This window comes from Pomacea canaliculata, linkage group LG2 (assembly GCF_003073045.1).
Source record: "Pomacea canaliculata isolate SZHN2017 linkage group LG2, ASM307304v1, whole genome shotgun sequence".
NCBI classification, from domain to species: domain Eukaryota; kingdom Metazoa; phylum Mollusca; class Gastropoda; order Architaenioglossa; family Ampullariidae; genus Pomacea; species Pomacea canaliculata.
Window position 1 is genome coordinate 16,142,373 of NC_037591.1, and position 26,473 is coordinate 16,168,845.

Sequence of the window (26,473 nt, forward strand, 5' to 3'; positions counted from 1 at the left end):
TGGCGTCAACAACACGACCTGTAGTTGCTGGCTTTGCGTGGGAGTGGCCGGCAGCCACCTATCTGCCAGTTAGCCGTTGGAATTGGTCTCGATAGGTCTGACGACCCCTCCCTCTTCCCTCGCTCAATCCTGCAGCACGCGTTACGGTGGGGACCGGACAGGATGGGGGGTTCACTACAGTCGATGAGATCAGTGGTTTGTGAAAATGTACTGGTGATATAAATAACATTCATACAATAACATACAAGCTATAGAAACATGATAAGTATCTAGAAGAACACAGCCGTTCTCTTCACAATGCGTTCACTTCCGCGGTTTACTCTCCGCCAAGCGAGTGATACCGGTCATGGCCGCCGACAGTCAGTACAGGCCCCTTGTAATTGTAAGTTATTGTATATAATATGTTTACAATTTGATTGTCGGTATCTATATTTCATTCAGTGATGTAATATAGACAGCAAACATTAGGACAAGTGCATTAGGATCTCCATCACTTCGTGAGCATAGAGTTGTTTACACGTAAGTCGTTAGCAAATGAGGAAAAATGACACTAAATGATCCAACCTGTTGTACCCCGGTGCATAGAAAAACATCCACAGAGTGAGGACTGTGACGCTAATCCTTTAAAATAAAAAGAAGAAAACAACTGACCAGGCCTCCTTCACAGCTGTGGGGTCGGGTACAGAAGCCTCCATCTCTCTACAGCCCTGGTAGCGGCTAAATAACAACAATAACAAAATCTGCATTTCTAAAATCCCACTAAAACAGTTATGGCGGGCGGCGAGCACCACACAGGTAAAGGCAGCAGAAGATCTGTTACCCAACAATGTGGCTGAGAACACTTCCAACGAGCACGATGGACATCTTGTCTCTCCTTCCTAAACTCCAGAACTGACCTGATGAAACTTAAATACTTCCAGTGCAACCCAGAGACAGGCAGAGGAGGGGTTATGGGCAGGAAGAGAGAGGGGAGTAGCATATCAGTAATTTGTCTGCAAGTTGATAAATCGAACAGCAGGTAACGAAGTGATTTTAAATTATCAGGACAAGCAGGTGCTGGCAGATGGCTGAGCTGGTGTTTTTCAGGTGCCCAAGGCACCGAGATAAACAGGAGAATTTGTTAGGAAGCGTGACGGCCCTGGGAGAGAAGGAAGGCAGAGACTGAACAGGAAGATGAAAGCACACACAGGAAGAAAATGTAGATAGGTGAAGAAAAAAAAAGTCGGCAATGATGAGGAAGGAGAAAATAACGATATAATGACAAGAGGCCAACTGTGAAGCCAGTCTTCAACGGTTATACCGTTGATGTGTTTATCTTGTCAAAGAAATCAAGCGAAAAACAAATACTGTGCAATAGAAATACTTGCATCTGTACTGCTTGCCTCCGAAAAAGAGGGGTGCTTGTTTGTTTTTAAAGTCAAAACATTTATCGGTGAAATAGAACAATATTTTAGGAGAAATCTTTTTCTAGCGATAAAAATGGAATATTTCACCAAGAGCAGAACATTATATTCCGCACCTGCCAAAGTCGCGCGCGAGGGCTTCCAGGGTTGGTTGAGGAAGGTTGGACGGTCTATACACCAAACACAAAGAAACAGAGTCTGTGAGCTGATGGAAGAAACGGAAATTGGGGGTGGGGTGGCCGTCGCATTTAGTTTGCTGCAGACAAAGACGACTTTTCTGTTGACATCGCATGCTCCGAAGTCATTCTTCCACTGGTGATGGAGAGAAAGGCTCTACTTTGAGGCCGCTGCGTGATGCCGTGTGGTGGAGGTCCTCTGGTCTGTAATAGTTCACAACCCGTCATTATGGTCTGGACTGCTGGTCCTTGTGGACAAAGACTGGGTCTGCTGTATGCGTGACTGTCGTAGTCTGATATAAAAAAAAAAAAAAATACCACACACACACTCACGGACGCGTGGATGTAATATCGTGTCTGTGCTGCACAGCCACCACCCGGTGCTCGAAGGACGCTGGAGCTGCCGAGGAAACCTTAGCTGCTGCATGCTAATAAACCTCGGCCATTGTTTGACCTGCTCCCCGGGCAAGTTCACAATGCAGACGAGTGTAAACCGCACACACACACAAAGGTCGTCTTGGCCTGCCGAGAGACGTGGCAGAGGAGGATGGGAGGAAAAGAAGGAGGAATGAAGACACAGCTTGAGGCCAACAACTCTGAGTATATACGAACAGCGTGCATAGGACTCAAATTTTCAAAAAACATCAGCTTCGAAAGTTAGCCTTATGTAAGTTTATGTAATTTAATCGTTAATTGTCTTCTCAGCTTCTTTTTAAAGTTCCACGTGCACAGACTCGAACAATGTCGACACCTCGCCAGGCCATGAGCACAACTCACCCCTTCTGTCTCCTATCAGCAAGTAGCGCACACAACTGGTTTTGCAGCTGTCTCGTTTTTAGAGAGGAAATGCATGGGTGTGAGATGTCCCATTGTGTGTGTGTAGGAGAGAGAGATGAACGGTGATTAACTGAATTTTAACAACAATAACAACAACAGAATTTGTAAAGCGCATTTCCCCGGAGCTCAATACGCCGTACAGTCGTACACCAATAATTACAAACGAACTGACAATCAGTAAACAGAGGATAGCCATGGCAAACACAAGCAAGTGGATGAAGAACTAAGGGATAAGAGGAAAAGTACCCTTGATTATGCAAGATATTTCTTGGGTTTTAAGACCGGATTTGAAGACTTCAAATGTAAGAACAGTTGGAAGAGAAAGGGGCAGTGAACTCCAAACAACGGGGACTGAGAAGAAGGTGTGTCATTATCCCTCGTCTGATGAGTGAATTTTTGAAAACGTGATCTTCGTGACAACGGCTGGCTTGTGACTGAACAAAGAGCAAAACGCTAGAAAGACATCACACAGCATCTATTGAACGCCAGCCCCGACCTCCATCCCATCCACATGGCCAGGACATTAGGACAGCTACCCAAGTTAGTCTGGGGCGCCATCTTCTCACTGGAATCTGACCAAAACAACCGACAGAAAAAAAGCATCTGTGTTCACACGCATGCAATGCACGTGCCCGTGTACAAACACGCTTACACTGAACCCTAAAATAATCTGGTCATAGTCGCACTTGAACGATCTTTATGTCCTTCCTCTCTGTATCCTTGACATCTCGCTTCCGTACTTGCTTCCTCTTGCCTTTCATCACACATCACACTTCCTGTTTTATCTGTCCTCGGCCCTTACAGCCACAGTCGACAGCCGGCCTGTGAAGGACACGGCAGCCCGAGGCAGTGCTGGCAACAAGACCTCGCCAAGTCACGGAACTGGAGATGGTAACAAGGCCTTATCAGGCCTCCCACCGGCTGCCTATATAGTTACACAATTAATCCTCACATTTGTCGATACCGGATGGCGTACAGGTCAGATGTCACTTCCGGCCGCAGACGACAGCCGTCGATAATCATGTAACAGGGAAGAATGTCGGGACATTTTGAGCGATCTCACAATTATCGTTGCCACCGGCATGTCCACGATCTGTGATAAATACACCGCCATCCTACCTCCGTCCCTCCATTCTGCAGGGGAAATTCAATACCAGAGTGGTTTTAGTTTTTTTAAACTCCAATCCTTTCCCCCTAACCGTCACTGATTACGGAGCAAGGCCTGGAGGCGCCTGTGTGACATGCCAGTGCAACGAGATCCCGGACACGCTCGCACCACGAGCTTGTATTACACGTCCATGCTCGCGCCATCAATAACTGACCGCAACAATCAGCACTTGCATCCTCTGCTCTCACACTCAGCAGCTGCTCCGTGAAATCATGTGGGGAGGGGGAGACGTGAAAAACAAGTGAGAGACATGGTGGGTGCCTGCCAGCGCCCATCCACAACTCATCTCACAAGGTACCCAGATCGCCTGGTGCTTAGCAACTCCAAGAAACGTTTTTGTGACGCAACCTGCAGCGAGCTCCTCTACATCCTCTCCATCAGCCTTAATTCTCTCCCTTAAGGCCTTACCCGGCCCGCGGCTGTCTCAGTGGGTTTTTTAATCATTTTATACTGTAGAGTACCATCTACCCTCTCTTCTAATGGTGACTCCATCAGGCGACAGTAACCACGGGTAATAGATACCACGGTCTGCTAATGTGGAGAGGGAAGACAAGGGGTAATACAGCAGACGACTGCCAGCATGGCCTCAATGGTGGTGAGTGGTTAACACGACGCAAGGCTCACCCTGCAAACGTTAGTAGAAATTTAAACACACACACACATCCACACACGCACATACATGCACAAAGACGCACGCACGTATAACACATATGCATGCGCGCCAGGGGAGGGAAAGGAGGCGGAGAGCAAGTTGGGAGGAAGCCTGACAGCGCCAGACATCAGCGGGGGTTAGATTAAGTGCATTCTCGTCATGACAGGCTTTACATGCGATTATCTCGACCTTCACTCAAGAGGGCGTTCCCGCCACGTGCAGCCTTGGCCTAAATGGAAGCGACGGCCGAATTTTATTCCTCTCCTCCTCTTTGCCATGCCCTCTGCCCTCTGAACAATGATTGCTTGTGGCACGACGCTGCCACCATGCCCTGCACCACGCTGCACCAGCACCACCGATGTATGCAGCTGCCCTGACTAAGTGCCAGAAGTGTCCATCCTGCACGTCCATCCACCTCCTCCTCAACACTCTTCCTCTATGGTGTTGACCCCTCTCTACCCCTGGTACCTACCTTAATCGTTCACAAGCCGGGGATAAAGCTACCTCCGGGTTTGCCAAAAACAAGAACAAAAGCTGCGGAAAGCGGTGATAAAGATACCTTCGGTTTATTCAAGAAGGAAAGCGGGTTCACTTTAACAGTCATTATCGGAAGTTGGGATGTGAGCTATGGAGGACACCATGTTGCGGGTGGCTCAGAGAGAAGATTCCCAGCGACTTTAAAGGCAACCACGAGGGGGAGAGCTGGGGAAGAGGAGGGGCCCTAAGGGAGATGATAGAGCAGCTGCCAGAAACTGGATCCCAGCACAGAAAAACTCCGTTAAAATTGATTTTTTTCATCGCTGGGGAGGATGCGAGCGAGTAATAGCCTGCCTGCCTGCGGGCAAGGAGCTTGTATGAGTTGGAGGGTGCGAAATCTTCACAACATCTTGCACACCGGTGCCAACAGTTCTTTCGAAACGACAGTCTCTAAATGCTTTGAACTATATCACCGTCGATCAATAAACATATTATCTTACAAATCACATATATATCTCTCGTTACACACACAAGACTGTAAACAAGTGAAATTACATTCACCTCAACCCTATATCCTCACACAATGCGATTATGTTGTTCTGTGACCCTGTTTCATCAGTCGTATTTGATCAATCAACAATAACAACAGCACTTATAGTAAACAATGAGACCAGTAATAATTTAAATCACAAGTATATCACAGACTCTGATTTATGTTTTAAATAATGTTTTGCAAAAAATATTATTTCAGTCTATTTTGCGTTTTTTTAAGGCAGCTGAGACATGACAGCCGGTTGAAAAACCGGGAGTAAAAGGGTGGGGAATATTTCTATGGAGGGAATGGGGGTCAGAAACTGGGTTCTAGACATTTGCCATCTCAAACAACAAAAGCAAACAAACTTGTAATTTCCTCTACTAACATCTCTTGCAGAACAAGTGCGGTGAAGGAGTTGTCTCCCTTCAGCTGCGCCGTCTCAAGCCAGCACGTGCACCCTACACGCTGCTCATGGAGCTGTGCATACACAGAATTCAGTCGGCACCAAGTTTTTCTACACTGTGTGTATGTCATCTGAAGGGAAAATACATGGACACAACAACTGTTGTGGGCAGTGTCGGTAGTGTACATACCCGGGTGGGGCGACAACCCCGTCTTGGGTGTTGTCTGGGTGCAGGTCTCCACCACACCGCCGGCGTGGGTCTCGGACCGAGTCTGCATGAAGGTGGTGAAGTGGCCGTTGGTTTTCAACTTGGGCCGGTGGGACGCGTAGTTAGAGGAGTCCACCTGTAGGCGTGAGGCGTCCCCGTGCGGAGTAGGCACATACGCTAAAAGAAATAATATTGGAGAAATAAGTATTATTTCTTCTCGAAAGTCACAACACGTGCGAGAAACACAATTATACGATTCTATAATAGTTTTCTATTCTATTATTTAAAGACGATACCATACGCAGCGACTGGTCGACAGACACTACTGATGTTTAAAGACACTAGCATCTCAGATAAGCCATGTCTAAACTAGAGATCCCACAGTAATACGCATCACCGTGTGATACACCTATGTCACATGACATCTGTGTGTCTAGAAAGTAGACAGGCCTTTACACAAAGTTCTCTAGATGTCAGTGTCACACACCCCTATATATGCAGAAAGAACAGATGAAAATAAGAAGGATAGATCGAGAGAGAGAGAATGGAAGGGAAAAAAAGTCATGATCAAAGACAATCGAACTCATCGTCTCCCCAACTACTGAGGCTGCGCACTACTCACCACTGGCCAGGCACTGCGGGACAGACCTCGCTGCTGAACATGCAGGCGTAGCAGCGCTCGTGACCGCACGAGTCGATGAGGCGCCGCTTCTTGCCCGAGTCGAAGGGCAGGCGGCAGGCCGGACATATCCCCTCCCCAGGCCCGCCGCCAGTCACTCCCCCCTCCATCTTCACCGGGTACCAGGCATCAGGGTAGGCTGCAACACAAGCCACAGGTCAAGTCACGTGAGATTACATCATAAACGTCTATGTCATTACGGATGTGTATAGGTAGACAGCTGACTGCCGAGACCAACGCTTAGCCTCCGCTGTTAGTCTCGGCGAGCCTAAACAATGAATGTGACTAAACCGGAAGCTTTGTACACACCTGCCTCGTTTTAATAGTTAACTGGAAAAAATCGTCAGCAAGCGGTGCAGTAATACAAGTTCGTGATGTCATCTTCCTATAACAATCTCTTTCTGCTTGTCTCAAGGGTTTACGCATTTAAAACAACAACAACAACAACAACAACAACAACAACAACAAACAATCTTACTACAATGCCGGTTCAGCCAATCGACTGATTCAGTTTCTCGTTTAATCTGGAGCTACAAATCAACAAAACGCTTTACATGGCGCCCCCACCACAGTCACAAGCCCACCCTTGTGAGTGACGAAGACCTTTGTCCTGACAGCATCAATGATGTAAGTTATCATCACTGATGGTCACGGAGTGTAGCTGTGGTAGCACGCGCTTGTCATCACTGTAGGGGGAACTGAGTCTACGGCTTCACGTATCGTCTGAGGGACATCTGTTGTTTGTTTTTCACCCAAGTACCGTCTCCTCTTTCGTCTGCTTAACACGAAATCATTTCTTTCACACAAACAAAAATATTACTAATCCGACTAACTGATCTTCTGAATGGCTGCTTAACAATGTCTGCCATGGCAGACATAAATAAAGTGCTGCAAGTACCTGCATCTCTCTGAGCACGAAAGACTGACAACCGAGTCTGTGTCTTTGTGTGTGTGTACACCGTGTTTTGGTCTTACCTGTCCTAGTATCTTCACCCTTGACCTATTATCTTTAAGACACCGAGGCGTGGGTGTGGGTGTTTCATTACGGAAGCGTGTGCAGCGCGAGACCCTCATTCACCTGTATCTATTTATAGCTCTCACCTCATATGAGGTGTGAAATATAAATAGAGAAGGACAGGTATCAGCAAACAGTGTCGTTGAGACTGTGCCTATGTGTGTGGAGGTTATTGCCGGAGCTCGTCATCATCCTCCTTGGGGGTCGCTGTTTTCCTCACCACCCTCCATCGTCTTATCAGGCAAAACCGCAAACAGGCGGTTGTTCTGCCCCCTCCCTTTCCTTTCCGATGTACAGCACGACTGTCTGGCATCAACCAGAATTCAAATGATGTGTCACCAACGGTAGTGTGCAAACACGTCACACACCACGTGACTACGACATTTCGCCAAAGAGTCTGTTCCCAACTGTATATCGTTTCAATTTTATCGAAGTGTCGAGAGTATGATGAGTCAATTACAATGTTCGTTGTGTCACTCCGTTAGTCTTTCACATGTTCACGTCCACGCAGCACTAGTTGCGAAAGAAATCCTTCCATTAAAAAAACTGATATCTCTCTCCCACCCCTCGTCCTCCACCTCACGCATGCCAACATAATTCTTTCCGGATTCCTCCTAACTGCGCACCTCCTCCCTCTCCTCCGCGCCCCCCATGAGACCTCCCCCTGCTGGGACCACAAATCACACGCTGCACCCCGAGGAGTGGGTCAACAAAGGATCCAGGGCAGGAGGGAGACCAGTGCGTGTGGAGAACTCATGAATGTCTGATGTTGTCTGGTGAGAGGTCTCCACCACCATCATCACCATAACCACCACTTACTGCCTTTCTCTTGTTGTGTCTTAACCAAACAATGGACGGTGCAGCTGTGACAACATTCTGCCATAAATGGTATCATAAAAACCCAGACACATAAAACTGACGAGGTAGGCATGGTAACCTTGTTTACAGCCTATGTGTTCACGGAATTTTTTAATCAGGGAAAAAACCCACATGATCGTGATGCTTCAACTCCTCCACAGTAGTGACATCATACAGTAGCATCCACTCATCATCACCAACACGAACATATAAACAATGCGCCCAAGAAAACAGACTAATTTAACCGATGTATTGTTTTGTAGCCCGGACAGGGAAGCTAGCGAACGTTCGTCTGCTTTGTCGACCAGTCATGCAACACTCCCCACAAACCCCGAGTCAAAGGTCAGCGACGTAGGTTACGAAAAGAAAATTAGGGAGGGTGAACCAGACCCACAGTCACGCGCAGGTACCCTCCCTCCCACCTCCTCTGGGAACAAGCGTCAGCAGCCAATCAGGGACAGCGACTGCCGCTAAATGCCAGCATGGACCTGCTCCACGACCGCAGAGGCAGGTATCCATGGCTATATATTCTTACACAAATGTCACAACTTGAACTTTTCAAACCCGTCTGTGCTCCCCGACCCACTCCCCCCAGACTGGCACGCCAACACTCCAGACTGCTGCTCCTCCATCCCCACCCCACCCCCACACTTTGGCGACTGGAGAGTCGGGGTCAGTGACCTCCATCCCCCATCACCACCACCGCTTGTTGTTTTGTGTTGTACTGAACATTCTAGTCACACGCGCAGTCTCAAGCTTGGTACCGCAGGCAAGGACAAGACTTGACTGTATTTGCACGACTCTCGATGCACGTGTATGTCACTGTGCCATCCGTGACTTATTTCTTCTCTCCCATCTTCATGTTAAAACACACACATACACACAAACACACAGGTGTGAAAGATCACGAAGCCTGACGTCACTATGGAGGTCACATAACAAATCTTTGCATCTGCATATGACCTCGCACATAATGTCTATGTTCCGCTGACTTTTTCGCGAAAATCAAATACAAAATAACAGGCGTGCACATTACACAGCGTGCAGCTGCAACAATTGCCATGCAACCCGCCCTTCCTCCCTCCCTCTCTCTCACACACCAACAAGGGCAATCTCAAAAGGAGGAAAAGCGACTCAAAAGAACAAAAAAGAAATCCGATACACGCTCCGAACTTGTTCTCACGAGTCTTGTTTCAAGGTTTTCCTCAACAACTCGTCCTGGTATACAATTTTTCCTTAGGTCCTCCCTCCCTCTCAACCTTCCCTCAACCTCTAAGATACAAGGAAAAGACTGAAGTGGCAATACTACAGTCGACGAGGAGTGGCTACTGCTGGTTGAAAGCTAAACGGCATATGGGTGTAAGTGATGGACACTAGAAATCATTCGGGACTTAAAAAAAAAAAAAAAATGAAAGTAGGAAAAACACAAAAATCGCTGGTTTTGCGAAGCTGGCTGCTAGAGACTGGCCCACACGAGTTGCACGTGCACTGCGGGACAGGAGCGGGTGCTGGCCGCCTTCTAGCGATTCCTCAAGCTGGCGGTTGTTACAGTCTTCACTCCATCTCCTGCATGCCTACTGCTTAGCCGCAATGATCCATGGTTCATGTCATTTGTCTCCATCTGAACCACCAGGCGGCTTTTTCGCAACCCGACGTTGGGTGCAACGAAAAAACATTGATGAACACCCAGAACATGCCAGCAGGGGGCGCTCTAAACGTCAATCATTCTCACCACCACCACCACCAACACCAAAATAGAGGGCCAGAAAAGAAAAAAAAAGGGTGAGAGAGATTAAAAAAGGAGAAAACATCCTTGGGCATCGTTAAGATAACGAGCACGTTGGTACCCGAAGGAAGAAGTGCATTCCAGCATCACGTGGGGCTTCCGCCGGCAGTTTCATGACATCTGTTACTGCCCGCTGCTAACAGCCAGCCTGACAGCCGGACCCTCGCCTTAGTGTTGCTTCTTTTTTAAAACCTAAAAAAATGTCCCAGAAATAGAAACCGAGCAATTTGTTATTTGTTATCTGGGGCAGGGGTATGGGGGCTAAGTGCTCGTTTAACCGAAGACTTTATGTTCGAGCCTTGCATGTTAGTTCATGGTACGAGGCCCGCAACTCCACGGAATCTCGCTTCTCTCTCCTTCCCTCTCTCTACTTCCCTCCCTCTTGCGAAGAGTACAAAGCCGTGAGCCCACTTTGCACGTTCACTGCACGCGCGATGTGCACGGCTGTCTGTCATTCGTAGGTGCACATTGTAATAACGACCTCGGACTTTATGATGAAACGAGCGACAAGGTAAGTTGAGGGCGCGATTGTTGGCGTCAGCTGAGGCAGACACAATTAGTCTGCTCTCTCTCTCTCCGACACACAGCTGGACGACAAATCTTGCAACAATAAATCTCCCTTCCTCCTCACGGATGAAGAAGCGCATTACAGCAGCAGAGAGAAAGAGTGAACAAGAGGAAATGAGGTGTCTCAGGGAATAACTGGTTACTTGGTCTGGAAATGACCAGGCACTTATGACACGACCATGCTTCCTCCACCGTCCTACAAGTGCGAGTGGCTGACCCTAGTCTGCTACGTTTCATGTCCTAGAGAAAGATGCCAAGATTCCAAGATCCAATGCGCAGACCACATTGCACGCGGACAGCCCCTCGTACAGCTCGTGCTACGACAGGAGTAACGACCGGTAATCAAGCAAGGCTTGCCTCTCGCACTAGTCACAGTTGTCTGCCCAGTGAATGGAGGACCTCGACAACGATATCCAGCACGGACTACAGCACCCTCAAAACTGCGAAAACCAACTATTCTATATTAGCAAGAAAAAATGTGACTCGACGGACCAGCCCATCACACTTCTACAATAAAAGTCAGGTTATTAAAATTTCTAATTTGAGGGACTTTCTGAGGACGGTAAGGCTGATGAGCTCTCACTTCTTGATACATTTGATATTATCCTATTTGTGGAAACATTCTGTAAAACACTGCCTGAGGCCATGTTTCCACATTTCCAGGTTTTTCCATCCCCTGTTCTTAAATTGTCAGATTCCCCCGGCAGGGTTTCGGGTGGTGTCGCTTTATTTAGAATGACCGCAGTCAGTCTGTGACACAGATTTGTGTTGAGTTTGACAACATGGTTGTTGTTAAGATTTCATAACAACAGATGGGTAGAGATCAAGACGTTGTACTTTTATGTTTGTGTATCTTAATTCACCTCACTATAGAAAGATTCCAGCACCGCCGTGTAACCCGACAAAGTGTGTAAAATAACTGAACGGTGTGATTTCTCAACTTCCCTCTTCATATTACCAACTTTCGCACCCAGCAAGTCACGGTAACCGCTATTAACGCACTGACTTCCCTCCACATTAGACCTGTATAACAGCTCGAACTTCCCCCATGTTACCACCTTTAACACTCTCCACTAAGGCACACCAACACTTTGCTGCCAACATTATATGCACTACAACCACATTACTTGCTAGACAAGAGTAGGAAAGAAAAATAAGCCCTTAACAGGTACCCAACAGTCCTTGTTACCCCCAGTGCACCCCATCCATAACTTCTATGGCTTTAGAGTTCTTTTCCTTGCACACCTCAGCCCTCTGTACCGGGAAATAACAAAAATACACGCCCACACAGAATACATGCACAACCCTGACCACCACAACAGAACGCCAGGAATGTTTTCATTCAGGAATTCAGGATACTTAAACCCAAAACCCTCGGTGGCCAGGCAGCTTCACGTAGAGCGCTTGACAAGGCAAGTCTGCACTCCGCCCTCCTACTAACGACAACGACGACGATTACGACGACTGACCTAAGACCAAGAGCTTTATACAAACCTGGACGGCAACAACTGCTTTGCTTGCTTCCCCCCTCCCCAGTTAACCCAATATTATCCCCCCCCCTCAACAAAACAAAAAAAAAAAGCTTAAAAAAATACATCGAAAAGTGGCGGAGCCTGTCGTCCAACATGTCGGCTTTTCTCCAAACCACACTTTCCCCAAACTTGCTAACAAGGCCGACAGTGTAGGAGAGGTAGGTGGGAATGTGTTGGGAGAAATGAGTTCGGGCGTCAAATGACTTGATCTGAGGCCTTCGCAACCTCCACTGCCATTGTTCACCTTATCTTGCAACTAATTGGATGGGAGGGGTGCACAGCAGACGGAACACAGATCCACCCTTCCGCGCAATACGAACTCCCTCTCTCACTCACACACTACAATGAGGAGAATAGAAAGTATTTATAGAGCGCTGTTCCACCAACAATGGCGGACTTACAGGGCTTACACACACAAAGTCGCATGCTTATTAAATGCGTCTGACAACTTCTCTCTCTCTCACTCACACAGTGTGGACAATGTACCCGGGAAAAACCTCAGCCATGTAAACAGATATCACATTCAGGACAATGTATGTCGCGGTTCCACACTGAGGTGTACAGCAAAATCTCTCTCCCTTCAAACTTCTTGGGACTGGGGGAGAGGGGGAGGAAGCGATGACCAGACGATAACCGATTCAAAGAAACGTTTCAGCCATCTGCTGCGCCTCCAGGCAGCGGTCCAGCCGCTCAGCCACTAAGCCACCTGTTACAGGTTACGTGGTCACTAGCATCTATATGTGAGGACCGAGCATCTCTGGCACGCAGGCTGACGAGCTGGCCTGGCAGCCACTGGCAGGTGGCGGAGACGCAAATGTGAGCAGTCTATGAATACACTGCAGGGCCGACAGCCACTTGGCAAAGCCTCCCAACTATTTCACTTGCCCTTGATCTCGGCAAAAGCCGGTGGGAAGCAGATGGGGTGGAAAGTGGGTGGGGTAGGGATGCTTGCCCTCGCTGAAACAAAAGTAAATATTTTGCTTCAGGTCGCGGCACGTTTACGAGTCAGTCATCTGCCACGACCTTGGGGGCGAGGGGGTTGGGTGGGCGCTGGTGTGAGGCAGAGTATGCCCGAGTACCTTTGCAATTCGAGCTTCTTCACTCCTACATTTTGCTGTATGGGTTGGAGGTGAATATCCTTCATTCTACCCTGCCAATTGTTACAGCCATTGTAGCCGGGGCAGGGGGAAGGAATTGGTATTTTACGCCGAGCCAGCAGTTCCGGCAAAAAAAGCCAACCCTCTGAATTGATGCCACATGAAGAAAAATAACAGCGTGGGCAAGACGAGATTGGAACCCAGGATGACTAATCTTCACTGTACAGGCCCTAACCATTGCGTCATCAAACCACTTGCCATTCTAGTCCAACCTTACCGGAGTGCAGCGGAAGCAGTATGGACACGTTTGATTCTGTATCAGCGAATGGTAACATGCTCTCATGTACATCGATGTCTTTGAGTATGCAGACAAACACAATCGGGTATCGGCCAGGATGAAAGGCCAAGTTTTCTCTGCATCCGCTTCATCATCCTGTCACATGCTTAACTGTCCTGCGACTGTGGATGTGCAAACTGTTACCGCCAACCCTTTTACAGGGTTTCTGAGTTTCTCCTCTCACTCTCCCCTGGCACTTCAACATAACCTGCGCTTTTCCCTCTTCCACAAGTCGTTTCCCACGCCACAAAAACACGGCACACCTAGAGTGCAAAGGTGATCAAAAACAGGACCATCAATGCCCGACGGCATGGCCATAATAATATTCAATTGAATATTTCTTTAAGAATGTTACCTCCCGCGTACCTGTGAGGTAAATACCACCCACAAAACGATTGGGAGGGAGAGAGGGGGTGGATAAAAGAAGGTGCATATCTCAAAGGTTTTTGAGCACAAGATCGCAGCACTTCACAGAATATCACATTGCCGGGTAGTGGGGAGGTGACCCCGAGAGCACTCAACCGTAACACATTCTTGCCTGTCGGCGAGTGATTCACTTCCCGGTGTCATCAGGCCGCTGATCAATCACACCTCTATTGTGGAATGAAGACAGGGCGAAGCGGGGGTGAGCAGACAGTGAAATGTGGTGGTTGTGTCATGGCGGTGCAGTGTGACAAAACATTGTAGTGACACTGTTCAGGCTGACTAAAGCCTTCCTCTATAGACACACATGTCAAATGTATGAGCACCCCAATGAACCCATGTTTAATAATAATAACATCAAACAGTCCGACATCCGTCAGTGAGTGAAGGAGTAGGAAGACCCTACTGGCCGATTTTAACAGGAACGAATGTTCGACCACGTCCGGCAAAGATTTCCCAAGATTTATGGTTATATCAAACTTTGCCAAACATTTGTCCATATTAGTTTGATTAAGAAAAATCGTCAGCCGGACACGATCTATCGCACTTTCACATTCTCACACACCTGTAGTTTGTGTGCCACACACAAGTATATTAACTGTATCACCAACTCTACTCACACATTCGCGACATTCCGGTGGCTCACGTGACGGCGATGTCAAGCACTCGAGTAACCGGGAGGGAGTGGAAGGGGGAAAGGAATGTACAAATACGGATGGGGGAGGGAGGAACAAAGGTGGCAGGTATACCACTGCTGACATAGGAGTTTGTCTCGGCAATATCCTGTCACGCGCTGGCAGAGTCTCGTGCTATCACGTGCTGTACGCTAGCTCTGTGAGGCGCGTGATGTGCCACGCCATAAAAACCAAACATAAACACAGCGAAGACACTTTCAATGTTACAGTCAGGTGTACAACTGGGTTCAATATTGGCTGTATTGTAACAGACAAAATATGATACGTACAGGTCAACTTATTTGAGCCAACAATAAGACTAAGAGAGTGACAACTATTCGAGGTAGAGAGCAATCAATATGAATGAGAACAATGAAACGGAACCAAAACGCGTGTACGAGTTTGTAAATAAAATCGCTAAATGTTTTTGTACATCCATTTTCTCTCGCTCTTTAAAGGCGTGAGTGTGTATGTGTTTGAGAAGGAAGAGGAACAAAACCAAACAATCCGAGAGATAGAGGAGGGATAACAAATAATAGTCTGAGAGAAGGTGAGATAAAAACAACAACAACAAAACCAACAACAAACAAAACAAAACCAAAAAACCCCAAACAAACAAAGTCCGAAGTGAAAACTACTGATGATGAAACAACAGAAAACATATCCCGTTCTCACCTGGTCTATCCCTGATGCTGCAAAAATCTTTCTTCCACGCCTCACTGCGAACCATGGTCTGGTCCGCCAGTGACGTCACACTGTAGCTCCACGAACGATCGGAGGGACCGAGAGGTCGCGGCTCCGGCATCTCACCACCACCACCATCACCACGACCCCGTCTACGAGGCATGGCACCAGACTTGTCGCTCCCCTGACCCACACCTACACCCGCTGCCGGCACGGCTGCCAGACTGGGACTCTTCCAGCGGTGGCCGTCCGTGAGGTGAACAGCCGCATCACCATTCACACCTGTGGAGGAGGCGCCGCCGGGAGGGAACGCAGGTAGGTTCCGCCCGAAGGCTGAGAAACTGGAGCTTCTCTCACGTGAAGTCACCGGCCATTCATCTTCGTCTCGCAGGGCATCATCTCCTGACCGCAAAGAAGGAGGAGGGTGGTGCAGGAATCCCCCGCTGGCGGGCACGCTGCAGGACAGGAAGGGGGCGTGCTCGTGGATCTCAGGCAGCGGTCGTAGCTGTCGTAGTGATGGTGTGGGGTGTGACAACGCTGACGTCATCGGCGCAGAGGTAGACAAGGAATGTACGGGTGGACGCGAGGTCAAGTGGTGGCGTCTCTGGGGCACGTCCATGGCTCTGCTGACGGAGCTAGGACTGCGCCCGCTGTCCCCCTCCTCTCTTCCCATGGAACTTTCAGGCGAAGGACTGTAATCGCCGAGGGCTCGCTTTGCCAGCAGCTTCTGCGCCTCCACAACCTCTTGCGAGTTCGCGGAGTACGTGAAGGGTTCTCGGGGTCGGGCGAGTTCCGATCCTCTTCCGACAGGACACAGGCCGAACGTCTCATTGCTTGATGTCCCGCCTCCCCCTGCACACGATTTCCGCATCCTGGCGCCCGCCATTCCCATCGCGATCCGCGCCCTTGTTCGTGAATTCAGTTCAGCGAAGGTGGAAGAGGACGAACGTGGCCGGAACTCTCCAAAGTAAGGATCTCCCTCTTCTTGAAACTCCTGGTAACTGAACTGGTCGTCGGGACGGTGGTCCCTGCTGGTGAAGGAGTCGTCGTGCCATTCGTTCACGTTCTGCTTCATCTCGTGTTGTGGGGCCAGAAAACTTTGGAGGGATGCCGAACGGGCCGTGTCCGCCATTTCCACACCCTCCACGGCCAGCGCCGCCATCATGCTGTTGTGCGACAGGGACAGGTCTCTGTTGAGGCTGGCCAATCCTCGCCGCCTCACGAGGTCCAGAAGCAGCTTGTCGCCATACAGCGCCTCCGACACCTGACGCACCTCCGCCAGCGACATGCTAGAAAACGCGGGTATCATCTCGCTCTCCCGCATCCTTCCCGCCCTGGCATCGCCATCCATCTCTGACCAGACGTTCACGTGCTTGTTGTCGTCGGTGGTGATGGTAAGGCCAGGGGTGTTGCTGGTGAAGGAGGAGTCCAGACCCCGACTGACCGTGTTGTACCCCGAGTCAGTGGTGTGGGGCCCATCGCCGGAAGCTGGTTCCTTCCACAACCCTCCGTCATCGCCAAGCATGACATCCACCCCGAGATTCCAGTCCGTCAGCTTGGCGTTGCTAAGCACCACGTCCCTGTTCTTCGGTTCCTGTGTAGATCCTCCTCTGTCACCCTCCCTCTTCGGTTGGCCAGTCTCGTCCAGGACAGCGAGGGTGAAGGGGCCGGCAGAAGGGGCCAGACACGTGCTCCCTGTTCGCTTACTGCCGTTGTGCCCTGGTGTCGAGTGGACCACCTCACTCTCGTCCACAGTGGCTCGAGCCGTTCGCGTTAACGCGATCGCAGTCGCTGAGCCAACAAGTGTGGCGGCGGTGACGCCAACTGGTGACGGGGACCCGGCTTGACTCGCTCCTCCCACTTTCACCTGCCCCCGCCCGCTGTCGGCTGCCACTAGCAGGTCCGCTTGCACAGCGTCACCCGCACACGCACTGGTTTCCTCCGTCAGCGCGCTGAGTCTCTTTTCTCCTCCTCCCCTCACACACTCTCTGCGCACACTCTCGCCTAACACGAGGGCACAATTTCTATCTCCTCGCCGCTTTTCACGAGCAGATCCGAACACGCTGTGATGCAGGGGAGGTAGTCCTGGTTTCTCAAAAATAACAGCCGGACATGACGCAGCGCCTTGCGTCACCCTGGCCTCTCCTGATACAACGCGGGCAGGGACGGCGACGGCAGCGCTTTGAGTAGCAATCCCGGCGTCAAGTTTTCTGCTCTCCCTGTCGTTGTTGTTGTGGTGGTCGTGGTTGCTGTTCTTGATGGCGTCTGATAGAGACGAGCGACGTGTCCTGGTGGTGACGTCACCGCCGGTCCTGCTCAGCCGCGCCGACCGCGAGGCGACGCCGTGAAACGACCAGCTACGTCCTCGGCCGACTTCGGACGGCGCCACCACGTGTTGGCCGCCGCCCTCGCTGCTGTACTTATTGCCCATGTCGCTCAGCCAATAGCATGGTGCTTCACAAAGCACATCTCACCGCCATCAACATTGTCTCCCATACAACACTGATGGTGATGATCGGAGAGGACGGCAGAAAAAGAATTGTCACTCGTTGGGTCACTCACCTTTTTTTCACACAACAGGTGTGTGCGGGTGGTGTCCAGTCATCCACCCCGCCTTCAGCGTTTACACACTTCAACAGCGCGTGAGCTGCAGCGACTAGTAAGCAGACCACTAGGCGATCGACAGTTGACACGTCGTCGAAGGTGTGCTCCTGCAGGTACGACAACGCTGCACTCAAACACTTCCCTCCTCTGGGGGACACCCCACCACCCCCTACACACACACACCGACCGGGGCCACGCCAACGATTGATAGCGCGTGCAAGGTTATGTTTGTCCGGGGTAAACAGGCCTGAAGAGAGCTCGGGCTCCCGCATGCTCAACAGTCTCTAGGCGACCTGACGACATCTTGAGCGTGTCCACGACTGTCAAACACTCGGGCCGTCTTGTTGTGAAGCTCTCGGCTCTCTGAGAAACGTGGCGATGGCCCGCATCGCATCTCCCTGAATATCTTCCGTCTCCATTACCTTAGCACTCCACTACTTGTTGCGCCCGAGATAAAGGTACGCTACTGGCTGTGGTGGTGGTGGTGATAGTGAGGAAAGATTGTCGGGGTGGGGGAGTGACGAAAGACCCTTCTCGCGGTGGCGAAGGGACGAGCCCCAGCTGTCAATGTAAGGCTGTCGGCGCTGATTCTTACGTGCGACAATCACTGTCCTACTCTTCTTCTCTCACTCCAGTTCGTTTTACGATTATCCTTTAGAGCGGCGAGGTGAAACAGTCATGCGCAGTCACAGCCTTGCACTCCGACAGCAACTGTTGATGCTTCACACTGGATGGTAATCGCTCTCTGTACCCCACAGCCACCGCGCCCCCTTCTCCACACTGCTCCTAATCTGAAGAGGCGAGGCGGAGGGCGATTGGGGTGGGTGGAGAGTGAGATAAGAACAAGTAGTCCAGTCACAACTGACTTGAAATTTGCTCACTTGTGTGTCAAGAGGCCAGGTACTCGTGTCACAAAGTCCAGCTTTGTCTCGCTCACGCGGTCCACCTTCTGCTCCACAGGTGAACTCCAGCAGTAAACGACAACGACTAAACCTCACCTAACAGCTCTGTCCGATCATAAAGGGGTGGTAACACTATCTACAAACACACACACACGGTGCTGCGAGAGAAGAACAGAAGTTATCAGTCTCGGAGATATCTTTAAATGGCGCGTGCACTAGAACGCATGCGCACCTCGCGTGGTTGTGACGTCATAACCAGTTGTCATTCTGCATTCTTTGCTGCAGCAAGTTTATATCCGTGAAAAAAGTTGGCACGCTGTTCAATTTTTAGAGGCAGAGACAATCAGGAAGGAATCTGCAAGTTGCTATTTTCTTTCAAGCCGAATTCCTCTCGAATCGTCGTGCGTGGCAGCGGAGGAAAACCGCGAATAAAAATGTCTTCTGCTGTCAAAGAGGAACGCAGCCTGTACAATAACCAGGTGTCTACAGATACACTGGCATCCCACAATTATAATCCGTAAGACACTAAGCTGCTGTAACTGACTTCCAGGCTTCGTCTCCTGTCACAAAATGCTCCGACCACTTTAGTCTCAAACAACAAGGAATGTCAACACTTAAAAAGTAAACACACTCAACTGGTCTTGCCGTCAAACGCTTTCAGTATTACTGATGGCTATAAAATTTTAAAAAAAAAAACAAAGACTGCACTTGGTTTAACGGGAACATTTCTGCCTCATATGCTTCCTTCTCTTTGGTCTTAGAACACAGGCTCCAAGGTGAAGGAGTGCAGGCGAAAGAGATGAAGGATGAGTAGAGAGGGAAGGGGAGCTGCAAGGGCCGATACTCCTCATTACATCTGAAATATTTTGGCTTATCTCCTTCTCTCGAGCCGAAAATACTTCCACTACAGCGATGAAAAATCAAGCTCAAAAAAAGGAGAGTTGTTCTGGAAACGTCTTCATGCCGTCGTTGCCAGACAGAGGTGACGCTGTTATCAGCACAGTGCCGACATTGACGAGCCCTGAAGAGCAGCAAGTTGGCAACAAGAAGAAGAAGAAAGAAGGAGAGAAAAAAAAAACACGCTCCGGGTGGGGTGGGCTGGAATGCAGCAAATTTCCGCCGCGTTTTATGCCAGACGCGGATGCGAGGTGGTGGGTGCGCGCGTGCACGCGTGCGTGGAGGGGCAGTGTACGATGTGGATGGGGTGGAATGGGGGATAGAGAAATGGGTATAGAGAGCGAACTCAATAAGGACCTCCCTCTGTCAATCTGCTTGCCGCCGGCAGCTGTTTTTAAAACGCATCTTTAGCTTCCTCCTCCTCTTGGAGAGCTGCGAGGCCAGGTCACGTGGCATCAGCGAGATGATGCTTTCACTTCACATGGCTCGTCACGCGACAAAACAATGATGCCACTGTTTCCAGACGAAATGTCCGCACACAAAACTGGTTTAAAGTTTGAATCACGAAATAACTCAGTTGCGTGATCAAGGAAACCTCTTATTCAATAGAAAGTACGGCTGACATGACTCACTGCTGAAGGTATCGAACACAACGGTCTCCTTGATACACAGTCAAAATATCTACCTTCTAACCAATGTTCTTTTCCTGTTTTATAATTCCTGATGGTTAGTGAGTTTCAAGTGCTTGAACTTGTGTAGCAGTCGATCCTAGCTAAAGAAAACTGTGTGAAACAGGACTTTCATGTTGACCGCCGCCTGACTGTCGCAGACAAGTGATTTCTCTGTCTCTGAGGTTGTAAAGACTGCGTGGGGACGCAGACTAGACTATGAAAAAAAAGAAAGTTTACTTTTGAGAAACGCGTTCTTTTTTTCTTTTTTTTTAGTCTGACAGATTTCCGCTGTTGCTGTTGGTCTCGGTTGAGCACAGTATGTCGGCAAAGGTTTCTGCCCACCTCCCACACAAAGGTTTAGTTATATTGTCGACAGCTTTTTTTTTTCTCCTGTCCTACTAGACCTTTTGCTCTCTTATCTCTTTGCCCAGTCTTAATACAGGAATTGGTTTATCTTCTTCCTCAGCTCAAGGCAGCGCGTGTTTAATGTTCCGCTTCATTGAGCAGAACGGCAAGGGACACAGATGTTGCTGCTAGTGTCACGAGGCAACTGTCGACACTGAACACAGCTTACACACGTGGGCGGCTTTCCTCTCTTTCCTTATCACAGATAAGCCGCTGCTTTTCCTTCTGCTTGACTCAATCAGGTGCAAGGACACGGTCTATCGATCGTCAAGGTAATGACCTCTCACTTTGACCTACTCACGAGCACTCAATCGCAGGCCTTACACTTTGTTTACGCTCTATACTCGCCCTCGCTCACTCTCTGGTATATATCACTGAACTTCAAACACGTACGTCGAGGACCTACTCGATGGCTCAATCTGCTGCCACCGCCTCGCGTTCACATGTCGCGAGTGTGAACTGCAACTGTTTAAAAGGACCAGTGGACACACACACACCTGCCTGTCAATGAACACCGCCCAAGATCAAGGGCACACATAAGAAACAGGTGACGATGCACGGTGGTCTGTCAAGTTTTCAGCTCCGCAGGATGGAGAAGAGCAGCGACAGGTGACAGGCATAGTGAGGCACTTGGTGGTGGTGGTAGTGGTGGTGGTGGTGAGGGGTACCAGCAGTCCACAGGCCCACGCACGGAATAGAGGACAACAGGTCTGCAGGTAAGTATGTCACCGCTCTGGCACAACGCCAACTCCCCTTTGTTACAGGAATAGTGAAAGTTGCTAGTCGTTAGTCCAACAAGCGATGAGCGTTCACTCGTTGATGTCGATGACGCCGACAGTCCTGTCCTCCCTGCGCTCCCTCCCTCACCTTTGCTGGCTGCAGCGACTGGCTGTACCGACAATGGCACCAGCCCCGCGCCGACAATTCGCTCGATCAGCTCGTTACAAGCCAGGCGACCTGGAATTTACCTGAGTTTCACAGCTGGCACAGTCTACAATCGATGAATCACAGGTGCGTAAGTAGGGCGAGCGTAGGTAGAGACGAGAGGTAAACCTTTTACCATCTCAGTAATTCAGACGCTGGTTTCTACAATAACAGAATAATGAGGCCTTTCTGTTCGCGTCGATCGAGTTTTCTAGCCGCACAGTCAGTTCCGCTTACACAGGTGTCATCCAGAAAACTTGTTTAGAAAAGGTCTGGCATGGATGGTGGTTATGACGTGGATGCGCACATGTCTCGTAGGTGGAGTATAAGTTTCATCCAATTAAAAAAAAAAAATTACTACATATTCCAAGTCCATCGGCGGTGATGTCTCGAAAAGTTCAACAAGATTCAGAAACTTTTCTCCTTCCACATCGAGAATCGCGAGGACAGGGCCGACACTGGCTTCTGAGTGACCAGAAGACTGGAATCTTGAGAGGCAGCCACGTGCATCGCCGAGGACCGCGGTCTCGCTTAAAGTGAGGCGCGTGCGTGTACCCACGCGTCTGGGTGTGCGTGCGCCGAGAGTGACGGGGGAGGTCTGCTGGCAAGCAGCATGGCAGCTGGCAAGATGCGCGAGGAGCGATGATGATGAGTTGAGGACTTATAAAGCTTAGCTGGTGGGAGGGGTGAGGCAGGGGAAAGCAAATGAGATTTGACAGTGGCGTTGGTTGTGGGCGCGCGGGGGAAGTTGCAGATAGGAGCGCGGCTGAGGCAACAGAACAACCCCCTTATCACCGCCTCGGTTACCAACCCCGTTGAACTTGTGATTCCATTTATGATTATGCTCTAATAACATATAAAGTTCGGTAAGACTTGAAAAACCAAACTGTAATGATACGTATGGCAAAAGCCTTGGCGGTTTGATAGGGCAGGAGTTGAGGGAACAAAAGCATTAAAAAGTCATCAGGACCATTTGTAATCCGAGCCACCATGCCTTCTACATTCCGTTTTTTCAAGGGGAGAAAATTCGAGAACCGTTTCTGCGCAGCTGCATTACCTCCGCGCACGAAGCGACACCCACAAGCACGCTTCCAGAGCTCCAAGACACCCGATCTGCTGCCTGGGAGTAGCCGGAACTAAACATTCTGTTGGCTGTCTCCCTCTTTCTCCACGCCTGGCATGGAACTTCCACGACGAAAAAAAAAAAAGTTCTACAGACCATTGCACACAAGCATCAACGTCGATGTCACACACACTGTCACGTTGTCTACACTAGGACTAAGCAGCCAATGAAAAAGACGGGTCAAATTGTGGGGGAAAAAACTTTAATGCGAAAAATCTCAGATTTCATCATTCTGGAAGAATCCATCAAAAAAAAAAAAAAAAAAATACACAAGCGAACAATCGAGTCAGCAAAGTCGAAGATTGTGAAAACAAGGATCTGACAGTGAAGAACGACATTCCCTTGGCCTACTGCGAGCTCATAAGTCAATGCCATGGCTGAGACCAAGCAGGCGAGTGCAGGACCACGAAGACTGAAATATTCGCCGCCCGCTATGACGACACGGGGAGTGAACTCGGGCCACGCGCAGTCATCTCGCATGTTGATGAAACGAGATTTTGTACGAGGGGTGGGGCGAGGTCTCTTGTCATGACGGCACGACTACCAACATTCCGATGACAATGTTATCTGTGACACGATGGAGGCAGCTGTCGCTGTTGTGCTCCTGCCTTATCATTTATTGTACTACGATGCTGTGTTATGTCCGTGAAAAGGTGTTTCGGTCACAAATATGGACCGACACAAATAGGCAGGTATTCAGAAGAGCTGAGAGAGAGAGAAGGGAGGAGGTGGGGTGTTGTTTCGGTAAGTTATGAGACTGTGAAGGTGCGAGATTCGATACTGTGATGTAAAAAACGAGAATGAAATCACGCGTGATTTACAAGTGACCCCCCCTGAGACGACTGATGGTGCTTGGTCATGCTGAACAGGAATGTCACATTAATTGGCTGGCGACAGGAAAATGCACGACCAGCCAGACCACATGCTGCTGTCAGGTAAAAAAAAAACTCCATGGTAAATAGGAGTCCGGGGGAATACTGGGGTAACAGTGATGCTGGGGTGGGGGTGAGCAAGGCTAGCAGCCATCACGGGAACCGTTAAAACACACTTTGCACAACATCGCTTATCCGCAGCAGTTTGTCGACGGCAAAGAGAAAATGTCACTGGCACAGATCTTGTTTCAACTTCCATGCATTTCAACAAACACTGTAGTTGGCTACGCTGGCAAACTCCACCCGGTATAGTGGCACAGGAATTTTGAAGGTGGAGGGTGTCTTTCGGGTGGGTTAGAAGTGGAGGTATAAGCGATCACGGACCAGCGAATGAAGAGAATTAATTACCAGCGCCAAGGTGTACCGAGAGACCCGAGACATCGATCTTTACATACCACATGGTGTCATACAGTGGGACCACAAAAGCCAGTCATTGGCTTTGTCGCAGATACGATTACAAGACGTCGATGGCAGTGACAGCCGGCGTACAGAAAGGTACAGAGCGGCAGCTGTCAGTGCTACTACAAGACTGCCATGGTGACAAACCCACAGCTGTTACAGTTGAGGATAACGCGTATGTTAGTGCGTATGTGTGTGTGTTGGAAGGGTCGGTGGGGGAAGGCTGAGTACAAGGTTACACTTCTTCTCTCCGACATCTACTGGTCTTCTCACCTTGAGGTGCCGCACACATCGGAGTGCAGTTATTGTTTTTATCAGTGATAAATGTTTCGCCGCTGCATTCAGAACCATTGTGAACAGGTTGTCAGCAGATTGGACATGTTCGAGTTAAAGAATTGACTGAAATCCCTCTGCAGCAACGGGGAATGTCGATATCGGCGTTGTGATGGCCTCTTTGTGATGCACAATACTAAGCATCACACCCTGTATTACCGGCAGGCCAGCTGCCACGAGGAACACGCACACAAACACACTGTAATTGCACTGTCTCTGGTCCCCACAACCTCGCTATAGTAAGCTGAGCATGGTGCTTGTCTTGTTGTTGATGTTGTTTGCAGGACTGCTAAAAACCACGACGACCGTCGCCACAGGACGGAGTGGGACTGGAGACAAAGACCACAGTTTCAGTTTAACTACTAGCCCTCCTCCTCCCACCTGCAAAAGGAAGTGTGTAAATATGCCAGTCTATTCACTCAACAATAAAGTTCACGGCCTAGGTGCAGGCAAGGGGAAGCTGTAAGGGGCAAGGCCTCTAATTCCAGTATATGTACATGCCATTCAAATTGTATTTGTGGGCGGACATCTGCCAAAGCGCAGCGGTTTATCAAACTGCGTAATTTATTGTTTGACTGTTTGATTGCTTCCGACTGAAAACAAAACGTTTCCCATCAACCCCCAACCTCCTTCCTTCGCTTTTATTCTCTCTACCCTTCTTTTTTATCTTGGTCTGTGGGATGGTGACGTTTTTCACAGCGGTTCACCGTTTCGCAAGTCCAACGTCCGTGCTCTGTCCAACAGCGACGACACATCTGCGCCATCTGCACGACAGACGTTAGCCTGGCATTACTGGGGTGTCGGATGGCATGGTTGAGGTTGAACTAATCTGCCAGATGGCTTGATGGAAACTTAATCACGAGCTGCTTCTCGTGACGTCAAGGTCTGACAGGAACACCAAACCGCAAACACGTGTGAGTCGCGTTCTCAGCACTTTAACCCCTCGACCGCCAACGTGCCGACGGCGCTAAGGTGTAAGCTACCACCACCACCACCACCACCACCACTAATGGCAACAACAGCTTTCGAATGTACTGTTTTTATTGTGTGATTGTACTTAGCCAAATTTGTGATGTTAATGAGATTCTAGTGCCAAGTTCTATTTTTTGGCGATGGAAGCGACTGTGTTACCAAACAGTAATTCACTATTTGACAGTTTCCGTCTGGAAATAAATCGTAACCAACTGTAGTGATTGCGAGGGTTGAGCAATAGTGTGACCTGTAAGTAGATGGCAGCACCTGTGTGCCACGTGCTTACAGCCTCGCGTGCACAAGTACCTATAAGCACGCAAACACACACACACCAGTCCAGTTTGAAAACATTTGGTCCCAATTCACACAGCCCCACAGCTAAGAAAGCAGATGTGAAGCCGTGGTTGTGTGCCCCATCTGCCCTTACTGATGCGAGATAACGGGGACTGACATCCCACGTGCCCTCAGAAGTCTGTGGAGTGCAGGAGGTTAGAGAACAAGGGGACAGCGAGCGACTGGCGAGGGCTTCTCAAGCAGCTGTGGCGTCCCGTTCGCCGTCTGTTTAGTCTGCGAGGCCAGAGAACGATGAGTGACAGGCGAGAAAGTCTGCGTCACTTCCAGCAATACCCACAAGGCTTCCGGCAATAGCACTTGAGCACGTCCGGCAATAGCGCGAAAACATTTCATCGACGCTGAGCACTCGACTTCGCTCCTCTTCCGCTCCTCTTGCCTCTCGCCTCTCCTCTTGCCTGCTCCACACTTCGGTCTCCACAAATCGTCTGCATCTCCTTCGATAAGCA

General features: G+C 49.5%; 1 long non-coding RNA gene across 4 annotated transcripts in view; it reads right to left on the minus strand.

The window, feature by feature from the left end:
- Window positions 1-6,554: 6,554 nt before the first annotated feature.
- Window positions 6,555-26,473, minus strand: part of LOC112556398 — an 86,088-nt gene continuing 66,169 nt past the window's right edge. For all 4 annotated transcript variants that reach the window (XR_003097714.1, XR_003097715.1, XR_003097717.1 and 1 more), the window contains exon 4: window positions 6,555-6,677. This is a non-coding gene — a long non-coding RNA (uncharacterized LOC112556398). The remainder of the gene's footprint in view (window positions 6,678-26,473) is intronic.